The sequence below is a fragment of the Struthio camelus genome, chromosome 2 (genome assembly GCF_040807025.1).
Source record: "Struthio camelus isolate bStrCam1 chromosome 2, bStrCam1.hap1, whole genome shotgun sequence".
Lineage (NCBI taxonomy): Eukaryota > Metazoa > Chordata > Aves > Struthioniformes > Struthionidae > Struthio > Struthio camelus.
The window spans coordinates 99,319,222-99,335,657 of record NC_090943.1 but is presented as its reverse complement, the minus strand read 5'-3'; the positions used below and the strand labels follow the sequence as shown (position 1 = coordinate 99,335,657).

The 16,436-nt window shown below is 42.7% G+C and overlaps 1 protein-coding gene across 1 annotated transcript in view; it reads left to right on the top strand.

Moving 5' to 3' along the window:
* Positions 1-576, top strand: part of ATXN1 (ataxin 1) — a 287,878-nt gene extending 287,302 nt beyond the window's left edge. The window contains exon 8 of the mRNA XM_068931766.1: positions 561-576. The gene's annotated coding sequence lies outside the window, so the exon portion shown is untranslated. The remainder of the gene's footprint in view (positions 1-560) is intronic.
* The last annotated feature ends 15,860 nt before the right edge of the window (positions 577-16,436 follow it).

The window sequence follows — 16,436 nt, the reverse complement described above, 5'->3', positions numbered from 1 at the left end:
ATCAGTACTGCACAGAACAATACTGATTTCTTTCTTTCCCACAAGAGAAAATAGCAATTTAGATCATGTAATTTTTCTCTGTTGCTTTTTCTCCAGCCTGCTTGTGACAGAGGAAGTCACCCAATCTATCTATAGTCACTGTAATCTATCTGGCTAAATGACATACATTTCATTTGCATGGCATGTGATTACAAGGGTCTAGAAGACGCTAATTAGGAAGAAAATCTGGAGAGAGGATAGGGATTAGAAAGTATCCATCAATCAGATGCCTGTCAGCCAACAGAATAATAATAATTAATCATAATTAGTAATACGTTCTTTGTCAGTAGTGCATCTTATCTGAGGAGTCTACAAGCATTTGTATTTAATCTGTGCAGATCCTTCTGAGGGGAATAGACACGATAAAATATTTAGAACTGAATTTGCAAATGGCATTTCTGAAATGAGACCCCTAAGGCAGATGTATACAAGCACCAAAATAAAGTGCCTGATTTTCAGACGTGCTGAGCATCTGCAAATCCCAGAGTTTGTGTGCTAATATTAACTTTGATGTCTTTTAGCACAGACAACATGAGTATCACCTGTGTCTTGATGAGGGACAACAAAGTCTCAAGCGATATCCAGGATGTACTGTGAAATGAAAGTCTGACCCTGCTATCATGACTGGATTTACCTTTGATCTCTACTATTTGCATGCCTGCATGCAGCGTGGAAGGGAAGAGCCTGATCACACCTGCAGGCCCAAGTCCTGTTGCATGAGCTCTGGACAGATTGGGGATGTGCAAGGCCAAGCATGCCACAGGTCCGTTCACCCACAAATATTCCAGCCCTTCTTAAACTTGATGTGAATGCTTTGAATCCAGCTGGGACACTGCCAGCAATGATAGAAAATGTGCTGCTTGCAGGACTTGGTGGACTTACACCTGCTAAGTCAATTTTCAAGTCATTGTGTGGACACAGTCCAAAGCACTAAAAAGCTCTTTTGGTGAACAAAATAACCAGTGGCCTGGAAAGTCAAACTTCTGATTCATAACCAAAACAACAGAGGTGAGAAAAATCTTCCAGCAGTTTTGTGACATATCTTTTGTTTTAGATCCACACCGTTTTTCAATCACCCTCCCCCCACCCCTGCATAGGATCTCAGAATGTGCAACGTTAGTTTTAGTAGGATCAGGAAAAAGAAAAAAATGCAGATTTTTGAGCTCATGGGTACAGTGCCCTGGTGCCACATTTCTCAAACACATGACTTCTGTCATTTTCATACTCAGCAACCCTGCAATCAGAAGTGTTACATCATTAATGCTCAGCCCCTCCGTAGATGTTGATTCCAGCCCACTGGACAGAAACATGCCATTCCAGGTGAAAAGAAATGTATTTGTTTTGTCCAACAAATAATATTGTTAGTCATTTAATTGGACCCTGCCCTCCATCAACCTAGCAATTTTTTGCTAAAACAGGTTAACTGAACAGGTTAAATAAACCCGTGGCACAAATGACTCTCCTTGGTCCCCAGCACATACAGCCTTTCCTAGCCTGTGTTTAGCCATCATCATTTTTCTTTTGCCATCTTAACAAAGAACTGGTGTATTCTGGACAGAGGAAAGCCTAAATTCTGCCACAGGGTCTTCTAGGCCTGTAGGACAATCCTCCAAATGCAGATTAGTTAGAAAATACCTCTTCAGAATTGACTTAAATATGGAAAGAGAAAATTCATCCAGGCTGTAGCCTTAGTACTACTTATTTCAGATCATAAATTCTTCCCTCTCTTTTTTGTTAGTCCCCAAATTTTCTGTTTCTTCAGTACTGCAGTGCTTTTGAATCAGCGTTATATAAACCTTAGAACGTGATGGAGATACAGGAGGAAATGGTTAGGAGTCCTGGCAGTGGACCAACTAGTAAAGTATAGATGTATAATATCCCTTTTGAGTTTCAGAGTTATCACGACTTTGCAAACAAATGGTAAGCTCCACAGTCCTCCTAGCTATTGTTTTAAGTTCCCTGGGAATTGAGACAAAGTACTCCACGTTGATGACAATAACTAAAGTCAGTAGTAATCACAAAAATGGGGGCCAATGCATTTCCTCCTTCTTCAAAGATAAAAGTCTGTCATTTCATTCTGTGCAACACATGAACCCTGGTTTATAGATTTGGTGATGCGGCTACAAAAGTTTGGTGGTATATTGAGACCCCACTATAACTTTCCTCCCATGCTCAGCTGGAGAGATGTTGTCTGAGCTCCTGCAGAAATCTTTCTTTAAATCTGTGCAGAAGGGCTTTTTATTTCCCCAGATGTTAGTATCTTGTCCACTGAATAGGCAGTGACACAGTCCCAACCTTGTGGTGAGTAAATCCACCTGAACTACAGTTACCCCTGTGCTTGTAGAGGACATATCACTTGGGGCAAGAAGTGAAAGTCCATCTCTTAGGAGAGAAATTGCCATGGTTTTGCAAGGCACAGCAGTAACCTGATAACTGATATATCCATTCCTTTTACATTTTCAAGGTCATCGTGATTTGCTCTTAGAGGAGCAAATTTAACCAGGCAAGTTAAGAGGGCTGCAAGCACCTTGCACTCCCCCTTCCCTACCTAGTACTGCTCAGGGAGAGGTTTTTACTTTAACAGCACATACTGTGGTTGGGGCGATGCAGCTCCCCTTCCCTCCCCATCCGCTCAGGGTGTTGTGCACCCCTGCTTTGCTACCAACAGTGAGGCCAACGATGATTCTGGCTCCAAGGATCCTCTGCTTGGGATGTACAGAATAAAGTGAGGGAATAGAGTGATTTCTCTCTGAGTGAGGAAACTAGAGATGTACTCGTAGAGGTATAAGGAACCTGTGGAAAACTGCTCAAATGAGAGGCAGATCTCAGGGCAAGGTGTCGGGAAGAGATGCAATGCTGGTATATGCCCCTGCATGAGCAGGAATCCGTGAGCTTGGAAATGCTCAGGGTTCCTCCACTACGCATATACCGGGAGAGTGACACATAAAAAGCAATATTTTTCCCTTTCCATATGCTGTAAACAACAGCATCAGCAGTTGACGTATAAGTCTCCCTTTTATTAGGTTGAGTAATGCCTTCCTGCAAGATGACATTGTATAGCATGTAAATTTGACCACGCTGGATCTTTTCCTTTATGTTATCTCTGAAGATATTGCAGGCCAGAATGTTATAAAACCTGAAGCTCTGGCTCCATAAAACTAAAAACTATGCTGGCAGAGGTTACAGGCTGCAGTGGTTTGGACTGAGAACCAATAGGCAGCACAGATGTGTGATTAATCTTCAGTCTTGGTGCAGCAGTTTGTGGGCAAAGAACATCTCAGCATGAATAAACCATAAAATACCATAAAATACACAGCACACATCTTCATTAATTACATGGAATATTCCTTAGCTGAAAGTTATCACCAATTAGGAAAACTCTTTTCTCATGTGGTGGGCTTCTTTTTGACCTTTTATAAGACACTTCACTTCCTTTTGCCTCGGTTTCCACACAGGGGGATAAAAATGTACCTTTACCTTGCAAAGATGCTGTGCAGATTAATTAATGCCCGGCTGCACTTCTTAGGCTCTTGATATGAAAAGTGCGATGTGTTTATTTACTTTTTAAATTTTATTTGACTATCTTGCTGAAAAAGACATCACCTGGAAAACTGCCAGCGTAGGGAGGGAAGAGTCCTCAAAGGACACGGAAAGCCAGAGCTAAGCAAATCTCATCCTCCCTCCCCCCTCCCCAATCCCTATGCTTCCAGGCCTTGCTCGTTGCTCATTGCAAGACCGGAATATTTCATGAACTACTTGCTGTCTCTATCCAGGTTTAATTTTATCTAAATATTATTCAGAGAACAAAGTATGACAGCTGCTGTTCAAACACAGCGGCCTTTGTGCTGACATCAGTAGTTGTATGACAGAAGAATTTGGCTTGATATCCCATTTTAATGTCCGCAGGAGCATATGTATCTCTTGTGTATAGCATTCAGCCAGTGTTAAAGCAGGTCAGGATTTGGTTTAAATTCCTCAGCCCCTGGGGATCTCTTATTTCCTACTGAAGAAATCAGTTCTTCAGCAAGAAGAATGTGACCATTAACAAAATCAAGGATCACAGCTGCAGTTAGAAAGCCTGACTCCACAAAAGCTTGCCTTTACTTTCATGGGCTGCCTTGCACCTCCTCCTAGATCCTGTTGAATTTGGGCCTTCATTTTGAAAGAGGAGTCCGGGTTTGTTCCCCCTGAGCAGCGCTCACTGTTTCTCAGGCTGCTGCACAAGGTTGGAGGAGTACAGTTTTTCTCTCAGTTCACCTGTGCAGCAACCCCAAAAAGTGAGTAACAGGGAAAAATAAGTCCACAGTGCAGAGGGCAGGGCAGTAGGCCCAAATGTGATTTTTTAGGTACAAAGAATGTGTGGGTAGAATGAGTAGCAGAGCAACAGCTGAGAAGCCAAATGAAATCAGAATTTTCCTAGATCTAAGAAATTTAAATCTTTCAATGGGAATGAAACCATAACCCGGTGTAACGAAGCTGAACAGTTTTTTGGACTGTGTGTAAACCCTTGATTTTGGCAAATAACTGCTAACTGAGAGAAGCTGGAAGCTGTGTGCTGTAGATGCAGTCTATAAGCCTATTGTCGTTCAGACTGTTGGTTCAAGTAATCTCTATCTGACAGCTCATTTGCATCTAAGCTATCCCTAAAGAGTCTGAGAGTTTGGAAATAATAGAGATGACATTTGGGTAAGTGTTTAAAAATGCACAGCAACAGCATGCTCGGAGGCTTGCATTAACAAGCAGAAACAAATCCTGAAAGCGAGCTGTAAAAAAGTAGAGACTCTATCTGAATGAAGTAAGCTTCACTGGCTTCTGATGACTAAGTAGGAAAGGTTTCATGCCAAAACCTGGGAAGGTAAGCATTACTCACAAGATGACAGTGCCAAAAAATAAACCAGCACCAAGGAGGCTTACGGCTAGGATTCAGTATTGAGCACAGTGTACTCTGAACCTCTGTGAAGTGCTCCATTGAGAAAATTGCTTGCAAATTAGGCTGAATGGCTATGAAAAAACAGGGCAACAGAGTGGTTTCAATGAGCCAAAAAATTATGTGATTTTAAATGTTCCTGTCCTCTAGCACAGGGAGGAGGCACAGTGCCAGCAAATCTGTTCAAGCAAGCTTTAAGGATTAGGGAGATTCAATTTTGCTAGTTCCCAGCCAGTCGGTGTCATGTACAATTCTGGAGATGTTGCTCAGTAGCAGTAGAGTGTTCTGCTTAGGAAAGAGCTGGTGACTGTTGAGTCCGGATGAAAACTACTTGTGCCAGGATGTGTACATTGAAACTGTGGAGACGGAGATAGCTCCTTGAAACTGAAGCAACACAGAATTGTAGGTCTAAGAAGCATTGAAGTTCATGAGTTGAATTTCCTGCTGGTATTTTCATGACGTGTGACTGTTTTAATCTTATTAGTATTGCTATTATAATAGCTCTTGGGGGCAACAGTTCCGCTGAGGGCCCGATTTTACAAGCATGTAATAAGAGACAGTGTTTGACTGAAAGCTTGTTAGTCCAAGCAGGGTGAAACAAGTAAAGAATTGGGGAATTAGGCAGGGGGGACAAGATGAGGGGAGGAATTGACCTGAAAAAAAAGAAGCAAAGTCAGAGCAAAGCCAGGACTTCCAAGTCCAATGCCATGTCCACAACAACCACGCAGAGCTGCTAAGTGAGTGTAAACAACAGCCATATCAGGACCAGCATTTTATACTCATTTCGCAAAGCATAATTGCCTACATAAGGGACAGTGACATGCCAGGCCCTTTGAAGAAAGAGGACAGAAAAAGCCAGGAATCTAGCTCTAAAATGAGTATTTTTGGCTCTAGAATCTCACAAAAGTAAATTAATTTGCTACAGAAGAATGCAGATAAAATTCGGGCCTTCTGCAGTTTCATACCACAGCTATGAACACCAGGCCCAGATCCTGCTAGGGGACGCAAAGGAATACATGGTTTATGTGGTGCCATACAGGCTTGAATCCTGGCACGCTCCTGCCCAAGTGCCTGCCTGTTTCCGTTTGGTCTTAACGCAGCACAGACTGCTGGGTGCATTGGTTTCACACTTTTATCCTTTTCCAGGTGCTGGATTTTTGATCTTACCTGGAGCTTTTTGTGGATTGCTTTCACTTCTGTAGCATCAACAAAACCAGTCTGCAGTCTGATCTCCTTTGCCCATCAGTTGCATGCTCGTGAGCACAAGAAATGCCCGAAACATGCATATAAATTACCTAAAAAGAAAAATCAAAGGCAGTGAACTAGTATTGACTGCTCTCATTCGTCTCGGTAAGCAGCTGTAGTGCTGCAGTGCTCATGCTGAGTGCCAGCAGAGCCTGCCCTATTTCCTTCAGACCTCTCGCCCTAAACAGTCTGTCCACCTGTACGGTTGCCATCCTTTGGGTTCGAAGGAAACACTTGAAGTATAAAGAGGTGATAACATGCTGTGGTCATATATGGTCAGGAGTCTTTCATGCCTGTGTTCCTGCTTGGAAAGCCAGCTGGCTCACTCAAGACTACATGCAGGGGATAAGAGCAGGTTGGCTGTGTGGACAATAGGCAGTTTGGGCTCAGCAGAACTGGGACCCCACAGGACCGACAGGATCCCTTTGCAAAATCAGTGCTTTACTGCACAGGTCAGAGACCTATTAAGGGACATTTTTACAGAGAATCTGCAACGTGGATAACTCAGAAGAAAACAGGAATTTCTCTGTTATGAGAAATGTGGAGATTTTGAAAACTCATCTGCTTCCTCTTACTCTAGCACAAAATCTAAGAGCTTGTTGTACGACAGCTTCCTCCTCCTTCTGTTTCCTAGCCAGACACTTTCCCCACTTTTCAAACGAGCTGCATGGGGAAATGGCCAGGTGAGGAACCAGCTGCTTGGACACCTCAGTGGGGAACAGACTGGGGAAACACTCTGCATTTGACTGCTGATGTTTTGCTACAAAAAAACTCTAATGTCAAAGAATTTCTGAATTTTCCTGGGGAGTAAAGTAAATTACATCCCAACTCAGAAATGGAATGGAAAGATGCTGCGACACCCAGCTGCTATTCTGGGACTGGATACAAGTGAAAACATGCTGAAAGGCTCAGCTGAAATTTTCATTCAAAAGATCTTTTTTGTTAAAGTTAAAAAAAAGTTTAAACACGAGCAAGGTCACTTTAAGGAGGAAGCATCTATTGCTTGACTTACTTTGTACAGAATTTATCAAAAACCTGAAAGCCAAATGGTTTGTCAAGTGGAAACCTCTTTTGATTCACCCACTAAGGATAAAATTATGTTCAACCTTTTTTTTTCTGTTGTGTCCAGATTTTCACTAAAAATTTGAGAAATTCAGGGGGAAAAGCTGCACGGAAATCTTTGGGTTTGCATGTTTTTTCTTTAACATTTCTACAAAACCCAATCCATATCATAGCCCACTCTAGTGAGAACACAGAAAACAACAACAACAACAACAACAAAGACAGACAAAAGAACTGCTCCTCCCTGTAGAAACTGCTGCTCAGAAATATGGACAGAAGTAGCTGGACAGTTTGTGCTCAGTCCTGTTTTTTGTCTTGGAGGGCGGAGCTGGCACAATATGCAAATCTTGTTAGAGAATAAGGAGCCAGAAAAATGACTCACTGGAGCCTAAGCCTGCTGAGTAAAAATCTGTCTGAAATGGCACCCTGCTAGAAGAGTGCACTGTTTCTTGAATCAGTTTAAAGCCTCACCTATGTGAAATCTGTGACCACAAAAATACCTTGAACGCTTTCTCGTTTTCTCAGTATGCCGTTTCCTACACATTCTGGAGACTCTCAAATAACATGAAGCAGGTGATTTGCTTGTTCATCGGGGCTACTGTGAGAAGCAGTCTATATCTTTATTTTAAGAGAGTGGGAGTGAATGTGCCTCTCTGCTCCATGGCCTATCTAAGAAAATCGCAGTGCTGTTTGGAAACCAGCTGTGGAGACAGGCCTTGACATGGGTTATGCAAAGGAAGACAATGTCTTGTTGACTTACCGCTTAACCTTAATCCCTTCCCTAACTCATGGCAAGGACTTCTCATAAACAGGCTACAGCCTGTAGAGCACAATAAAATTACAAAGTCTATTGATGTCAATAAACTACTAGGGCCTCTGAAAAGATTCTTAGATGCATTATTACTAAGGTAATTTTCCTGCTTCTTCTAGATTTTGTTCCTTCAGACTGCTCCACAATATTTCCAAATTACCCGTGTCATAGATATTATCTGGGGGAGATAAAGGTATCTTCAAAGAGCACAGACCTTAAACTCAACCCCTTTCTGTTATTTGCTCTTGTTCTAATAGCTATGGTTGAACAACATGATCTCATACGTGCAACGATGGTCAGTAACATGAAATGCCTTATCTGTGGCTGCATCTACAGTAGGAATTGGATTTGGTGCAGTAATGTAGTGTTGAAGTGAACCCCCTGGTCGTTTCCAACTCTGCACAGAGCTGTTTTGCAGAGTGGTTTCGTGCCTGGGAACTAGGCTTCCTTTGCAAGAAATTATGCCGAAAGCTCCACTCCAGGTGTGCACCAAACGTGCTCCAGCTCTGGACCGGTGACCCTGTCCATCGCATAGCTTCAAACCAAATGCCTAGGGATGCATCAGATAAAATCTAACCTGAGGTAATAACCCTAAACAGCACGTAGAGTAGATATGGGGCGCTTAGCACTAGCTGTTTTGCTTTACCAATCTGTTCCTTTTGCGCTGGACCGCTTGTTAAGGTGGACATGGCTGGTGAGACAAGCTAGCCTATACTGCTCCTTCCCAGTAGCAGCCCTCCCTGGCTTCAAGTGCAAGAACAAGTGCAAAGACTTGGGGCCCTACTTAAAACCATATGAATTCAAACTCCAGATGCTCATTACACAATAGGCAGAAGGGAGCAGTCTAGATTGCCAAACCAAATCAGATAAATGAAGTCAGCAGCAATGGCTTTGATTACTGACTTCTCTAGATAATTTGCTGTATGACTGTCTTCCTGACTGACTGACTCTCTCTTTCCGTATGACATTTGAAAAACAAAAATAGATTATGAATTTATTATAAATCCATACCGCTGTTACTGCTGTTCAAGGAGGCCTGTAAAATCTGTGCTAGGTACCCTAGAAATGAAGCTACTGAAGCATGAGCCTGGCCAGCCATGCCCTTTGCCTTTCAAACCACTGATGCCAGCCTTGCTTAGACTGAGCCCCAGGTGATGAAGAGTTCGATGTGGCTTGAACTCTGCCTCCTTGGTGGTGGATATGATGCTTAGCTGTGGCCCTGCCTTCTTGCACCCCTCAAACCCTAACATTGCCACTTCTTCGCCTGAACATTTTGTAGTCTGAACTGTTTGGTAGGGATAGCTGCTATTTTGAGGAGTAGTCTGAGTGTAGGCAGCTCCTATTCACTGTCACTTTGCCTGCTTTGCCCGAGTTAAGCATTGGATTTCTGTTGGCAAAGAAGTGATATATTTTGTCCTGCCTCTCTCATGTGCTCCGTTCCCCAAATGTTTTATGAGGCCAGAGCAGTCCTCATGAGTTGAGCACTGTGCTGGAGGAAGGTGTGACATGCATTTTTTTTCCCAAGTGCTCAGTGTTTCCTTAGCTCTCCAGCAGGAGTCTGGTGAATTTGTTTGCAGTGTGATTGTGTTTGTATTGTTTATGATTGCTCAGTGCTTCACACTTCAGAGCTTCCCTTTCTCCACATATCTAGCTTCATGTCGTTACTCTGGTCACAGACAACATTGAAAAGGCACATCCTATGCCTTGATGATACATCCAGCCAGGTCGTTGATGTGAGCTAGTTTCCGCAGCGAACAGCTAGAGGTATGATAGCACGAGTTGGAGCTGCTTGTGATTCACCACACTAATAGAGTGATTACAGTTAGTCCGTATGGGACTAGCATGAGTCTTGAGGTGGACCTCTGCACCTGTAGCAACAGCCTGTGTCACTCCACACCAACAGGCCCTGCCGTGGGTATAGAGTCATTCCAGATTTCACCGAGCCTCAACAGAGCAAATCCTCTGCAAAATCATCCTTTTTCTCCCGTTTGTAGTTGTTGGCAAGGAAATGCCTTCTGAAGTCTGCCAGGGATAAACATCACTGTCAGTACAGTACAGTCAAAGCATCGAGGTATGTTTCAGGGGAATCTCATTTCCAGCCTCTTTCATTTGTTGTCATAAGAACGTAAATGTGACTTCAAACCTTTGGTTCTGATTCTGTTCCCATGGGATGGCAATCACCTCTGAGGTGTTGGGATGCTAGGCTGTGGGGCTGGTTCTGTAGATAAGCTGGCAGATGAAAACCTGCCCAGCTTCCATCTGAAAATCACTGAGCTGGAATCCGCTCTCTGAAAAATAATCATTCCAAGAAAAGGACAAAAACATTGTTGAAAATTTTCTAATCTGCTCTACCTACAACATTAAGTATAGTGAAATGTTTGTACAGCATGACTAATTATTATAGTCTTATTTGGCTTCTGGCTTTCTGCTGTATGGAAGAATTCAGCTCATCGAAAAAATCAAAGAACAACATACTCATTGGCCATTGGAGATGATTATGAGGACAGAAGAACTTGAGATGCAGCATCAAATCCTCTTCCTTGATTTTTTTTTTCTTTTTTTCCTCTCCTTTTAGCTTTTATTTGCCTGTATTTTGCTGACAACATAATGTCGCTTTTTTCCTAGATAACTGTACTGTGAATTTTGTAAGATGTTTTTATCCATTCTTCAACAGTGATGATGAGGTGAATTACTTGAGGCATTCTATTGTTCTGCAGTTTATATTCAACTCATGATTTAATCATTTGACATGGATACATTCTTTGTACATTGATACACTATTTTTCCTATATATAAATCAAATGGAAGTCAAAATAACAAAACAAGAAAACATACGCTGTGAGAGGATTGTCAGAAAAGGCAAGGCCAGGCTGACACTTAACAAAGATTGTCAATGTTTTTATGAAAAGAATCCTCCATCTCCATCTCCAAGTACAGTTAATTCAAATGTCATTAAAAAATTAATTGCTTGGTGTTGGAAAAAAGAAACTCCTTAATTGTAAATAAACAATCAGTTCTTGATTTTCACAATGGTTAGCACAAAATTAGAGCACAAATGAGCCAGCACAAATAAAAGCCTCTGGCTTTTAGCTGAGCTTAGGTGAGACTGAAATGCTGTTGATAGGCAGAAATTTGTAAGCATTGCATTCAGACCTATCTCAGAAGCTTGACTTAGATAACAGAGCTCATTTCCTAGAGAAGAAAATGATGTTGATACTAATTGCTTTCAGACTGATAAGCAAAATTCAGTTCTTGGGTTAGGCTTTTCCCAGGAACGTCTTTACGTACGTGTTTGCTTATGATGTGAGCTCTGACTCTCATATACAGGCAGGAACACAACAGTCAAGCAAAATGCATGTAGTGTTTTGCTGCTGCAGGCTTGGATGAAAGAAAAAGAGGATATTATCATGCTGGCATAGCCAGGTAAATTTATCACATAGGACACTAAAAGCCTTCATTCTGCTAGTTAGGCATCTCCACATTCCATGAACAACTACCTAGTGAGCATGGCCTATTTTCAGCCTAAAATTAGCAGAGTTTCTCTTTTAAAGTATGTGGAAAGGACTTGTATCTTCGAAACCCAGGGTTCTCTCCAGCCATCCGTGGTGGGTCGTGCAGTTGTATCTGCAGAGTGACCTGTGGCCCAGGGATACTTCTGAACATATTTCATAATGAAGATGTAACATCAAGAGGCATCATGACAGGTTACCGTATGGTACTGCCTTTTCACTGGGCAGGAGGCTCCACATGCAAAGTGTCTATGCATGACTGTTGGCTTCTTCCAATAATGTAGTTGGTTATTTCAGCATCTCTCTTCTTCCAGTGATGGTGTTGTTAAACTGACAGATAAATCAAGTATTTCTGAGTACACGGAGAGGAGGGCAAGTATAAGAGAAAACAGAAAGCCAGAAGGGGCAAATTCATATAACAGCACAAAAGCACTCACAAAATTAAGTTGCGCGTCTCTGCAGTGTTTGTATTTGTTTATATGTCACTCCACCATAGTATGTGGGCAAACAGGCCTCATTACATCCTGAAACAGTGGGAAGAACGTGGTGGGCTCCATTTTGTGTTCCCTGAGGGGCTTTAACATGCTATTCTGAGGCAAGTCTTAATGGTTGGGACTGAAATGGTGATCAAAGAAAGGCTTGAATATTGATGGTGATAATTTTCCTTGTGTCCACAGAAGGAATTAAAATACCTCAGGCAGGACGTTGCTTCCAGAGAGATATGTTTGCTCAGTTATCAAACAGATCTTCTTGTAGTTGGCAACACCTGTCTTTCCTTACAGCTTCAGCGTCATGGTAAGGGAAAACTGTTTTTCCTTTGCCCCTCCGCCTCTCCGATGTGAGGCTCATCTGCTACTTTTTTGACTCCCTGATGGAGCCACAGTGAATAACAAGCTGGCACTCCCAGACATACTGTTCATAAATACTCCTGGAAACTACCCAGAAAATACCCTCAAGGAAAATTCCAGGCACTCTTGGTGATTCATTCGGCTCTAGTGAATCACCTAACGGGATGTGAATGCTCACCCTGTCAGAAAAGGCTTAATCTAATAAGCAAAACAGGAGACTGACTCCCAGCCCTTTTTGTATGTTCCGTCTTCCAAAGCCATCTGCTTCTCCAGCTTATTTCAGAACATGCAAATTCACAAGTGAGGGAAATTTCCCATCGACTGGTAGCCTGTGAAATATAATTACTGTGCTAATTTTGAATTCTAAGTGGTCAGCACGGGCGAAGAGTGCTCACTCAGCAAACACATGAACACAGTTATAACAAATATTAAAACCAGCAACGCTGAGATTTGGCAATGGCTCTGGAAAATGACAGGTAGCTATTATGGTGTCAGAAAATAGATAACAAAATGCCTGCTAAATGCCCAAAATGCTGCACAGATGAATTTTTCAGTAGAAACCATAGAAGGCAAAACTGAATTGAGAGTGCCCCATGTCCAGGCTGCCTACCCAGAAACACTCAGAAGAAGAGAAGCTATTTTGAAATGTGCGCTCTCTTCCAAGCTCTTTGCTACCTTGTATGACCTCTGCCAAGTTATGCATTCATTCAGCACTGCAGCCTGTCTGTAACAGGGGGCTAATGACACTAAGCCAGCTGGATAAATCCCTGTAGGATTTATGGCTATGCAGTGCACAGCATTTCAAGGTATACAGTATGCCAATTTGACAGTATCAGTGACAGGGGTAAGGCTGTGAAGCTGTTTCAAAATCTTGGAAATAGCCTGCATATTATATAATTTTCCCATTGCTCCACAGTAGCATAGAAGAATGAGATTTAATGTTCTATTTTACTGGAAGTCATTTTGCTGCTTCCAGTGATACAGTACCTCCGTTACCTCACGTGGCTGATGTTTTTCCTTCAGAAGCACCTTTGGGATCTATGCAGTATTAGAAAATGTGTTCTGATAGTGACAGCAGGTGATACACTGAGCCAGACTCCAGAGTAAATTGTACTGAGACAACCTCGCCAGAGGAACTGAAAAGAGCAGTTTTGCGCATCAGTGTCTGTAACATCAGCAGTGGGTTACAAGCAGGTGCGCTTCATGGCATTGGGAGCTCAGCAAAGCAAAGCCCCGGCTCTCTCCTGGGGAAGGAGCGCTCTTCAACTGCCTCACAGGACCCTGCTGCGCTCGGGACTTCGGCAAAGGTGCCACTGGTGCCACTGATGAGCTTGTAGTGGGGTTTGAGGTAATCAAGTTGGTAGCAATTTTGCACATTGTCTCCTTTCCTTAGGATGGCATATGTACGAGGTGTGGGTGTAGTGGAAGGGGGAAAATGTCTCCCCACCTCCAAGAACAATGTCAATCTATTGTAACATGGACTGGAAGGATCAGCAAGCCCAGCAGGAAATACACAGAAGAAATTCCTGATGCAAAGCTAAGAGGGAACGCAATCAGAGAGGGGAAAAATACCTATTTTGACAAACATACTTAAATCAAATGGCCTGGTGATTAGAGCACCAGTTGAGGTGTAATACGACTTTGGTCGATTTGTTTGAAAATCCAGTTACAAATGGCAATTTTTCTTTCCATTGGTAGTGCATGCCTGCCAGAGCAGGGAGTGGCGGTGCCAGGCAGGGCATGTTCAGAGCAGTGATCTGCAGGGTAGATGTATTTTAACAACTAGCTAGGAAAAGTCTGGGTAAGTCACTTGGCATCGTGTGGGAACTCTGCAAAGGCAGAATAAGAATCCAGCTCTCCCAGCCTGGAATTGCTGCTTTAAACATAAACCCCCTTTTTCCTCCCTCCCCTAACGCTGACCTGTTCTCCAAGTCAGAATGAGTCAGAGTAGGCAGAAAAATAAGCAGAACCTAGTAAAAAAATATATATCTGTATGCATAGATACAAAGATATATGTGAGATACATATATCTGTATGATCTAGGTGGTATATACATAAGGGGTTTGCATAGACAAGAATTTTTAAGATGGCAAAACAATATATTTTTCTTTAGTCTTATTCTTAGAGAGCTTTGGTTGAAGTTTAAAAAAAAACCCACCAGCAATCTGAAACAGGCAGGCAGCACGGTAAAAATAATTTTTGAGTGATGCAAATTGGCATAGTTATTTGAACAGGGTAAGAGGCAGACATAATAATTGTTCCTGCCTGCCTATATTAAAATATCTCTGCTATACAAAATCTTCCGTCAGCTATAGCTCTCGTTTCTTTTAAATAGTTCTCCTAGTTTGTTTACTGTTTATGGTAAAACAATACTGAACGTTTTGCTGTCGTGTTTGGACAGAGAACAAACATGGTGATAAACAAATGAAAGAACATAGGCAAATCAAAACAAGAGGTCAGTGTATGGATGCCTGACATTATATCTGACTGGAAACAATTCCAAAAGTCAGCATATGCAAGTAGTTAAGTGTGGCTTATATTTTCCCTTTAGTCCGGGGCTCTAACTTTCTTAACAGCAAACACTCCCAAACACACCATCTGTTACTGGAGGCTGAGCAGTTTAATGAGGAGGATCAGATTCTTTCCATCTCATTTGTTTCTTGGTGCCTATTCCATTTTATGGGCAGTTGCCGTCTGCAAGTAATACAAAATTTCTGTTGCTTTTCCAGAACTGGTGTTCAAACTCTTAATTCATTAAACTGGTGATCTCAGATGCAAATGAGGATATCAAATATATTTCATGATTTTTAAATCGTTTGCTTTTAAAAGGAAAGGGACTGATGAAATCACTGAAATATTGATGTCAGTGCAGCTGTGCAGTGTTATCAAACCCGAGGTGACATGCCAGTGATAACAGTTGGATATACGTGCACGTACACAGAGTCTGACTTTAACTAAGCTGCCACTGAAGTTACCGAAGGAGGTGATACCGGTGTCCCTCTGCCCTTCGTTTGGCCCATCTTTTCCGAGCTTTGGGACCATGGTATGATACATCTCTAACAACACGTTTCCCGCACCGAGCTGACGCAAGCTCCCCTGTCGTGGGCCTTTTCCAAATGCAGAGAGGTGCTAGGGCCTTTCCGCGCTGTGGTCCAGCACTCCTTTCCCTGCCGCAAATCTGCCAGGAGAAAAGGAGGACTTTGAGCTCCATGCCAAGAGGATCGTCACCCAGGCTTTGCCCAATGATGGCCACATCAGCAACCAGCAAGGAGCGCACAAGCAGCCCTAGGCTTCATTTGTAGGCATTCACCTACAATGGAGCCGTTTATTTCTCTGTTCCCATTGTGGGCTGGAGACGGCTGCCTGTCCGGAGGGCCCAGCGCAGGCTGCAACACTCGATCTCTGTGAGCAGCAGCGGTGCTTTCTGCCCATGGCGGCTGAGGGGTTATGTTACCTTTCTGTCGCGGAAAATGCCAGCAGAAGCCATGCCCCGACAAAGACGTACCTAGATCATTCCTTATGTTTGAAGTGAAGGTCCTTTATGCCACTGTGACCATGAAATAAGACCGCAGATGTGCCCTTTTTACACAGTCCAGACGGTTGAAAAGCAGTTTAGATTAACTAGAAATCAAGTTTGTCACTATTAAAATAGCAGCATGGATGACAATACGTGCTTTGATGGGATAAGGACAACAAAGCTCAGAGAGTAACCAATCATCTCATCCTGAGCCTAATTAATACCACTGTAAAGACTTGCACACTAAAATGACGTTTATGAATTGTCTTGTTTAGCCCTAAGCAAGAGTCTGGAGCAAATGTTCTTGTTACAGAGAAACAAACACAAGGCAACAAGCAAAGCTAACCCACTCACTCCGTTTAAACAGAAAGACCTGTCTTCTGCAGGAGGGCACAGCATTTTCCAAGGGCTGAAAACCCTGGGGTAATAATTACCTGATTCTTCAACATACAAACTAGAGGGAAGGAATGAGTGCAGG